Below are 921 nucleotides of genomic sequence, written 5' to 3'. Positions count from 1 at the left end.
ATTCACTTATTGATGGGCTGTGCATATCCTTTGAATCAACTCAAAGAATGTCACTGCTTAGAATATTTTTGGCCATACCTGCATTACATTGTGTATATATCAGTGGCAAAACTCAAAAGAAATGGTCTTTTAATACTAACTTTACCATCATCCGTCATATATATCTCTATAGCTGTGACAACCGTTTTGTGTGACTTATGTTTTAATTACAGTAACATATGAAATGAACAATACTAGTAGCAGACAACACATGTATCTAGATCTTGTTATTCAGTAATTTAACCATCTCATTTTGAATGTCATTCCTCACACAGTGTTTATAGATTGTTTTGGGTGACAATTCTTCTAAAATGATTTTTTCATGACAAAATCACACGTGGCTAAATAATTCACATCTTCTGGGAAATATTCATTTGCAGATGTGAAGTGCTTCTTTGATTTTTCCTTGGTAATGCTGCATGCGAGATGAGAATAGTTGTATTTGATTTGGCACTAGTATCTTAAAAATAAACCAACTGCAAAAATTGTCAGTCAATTTTGTTTGTTCCAAAAATAAAGTGTAGTTTTGTGGTAAAACCATCCAATGCTGAACAAATGCATTACATGAAACAATGATCTAGCATCAATAGCCAGTTGAACTAAGTGTTAAGCTGGATGAAAAAAAAACACTTCACCATATCACCTTCATCTGATAATCTGGCTGAATAGATGGTGCAGACAGTCAGGTACATGCTTGCTAACTCTTTTGATTTGGAACAAACATATTGAGATGAGCCTTTACTGTATGTCATGACAGTGTATCACACAAATGAGTAAGAGTTGACTGTTGTTATTAGAATCTTCTGATGTTTATATCAGCGATTGGCCAGCATTTACTAGTGAATCTGACGTGTGCTCACAACTACACGGATAGCAGGATGG

Source organism: Limulus polyphemus, unplaced genomic scaffold (assembly GCF_000517525.1).
Source record: "Limulus polyphemus unplaced genomic scaffold, Limulus_polyphemus-2.1.2 Scaffold6296, whole genome shotgun sequence".
NCBI lineage: Eukaryota > Metazoa > Arthropoda > Merostomata > Xiphosura > Limulidae > Limulus > Limulus polyphemus.
This window is presented reverse-complemented; position numbering follows the sequence as displayed.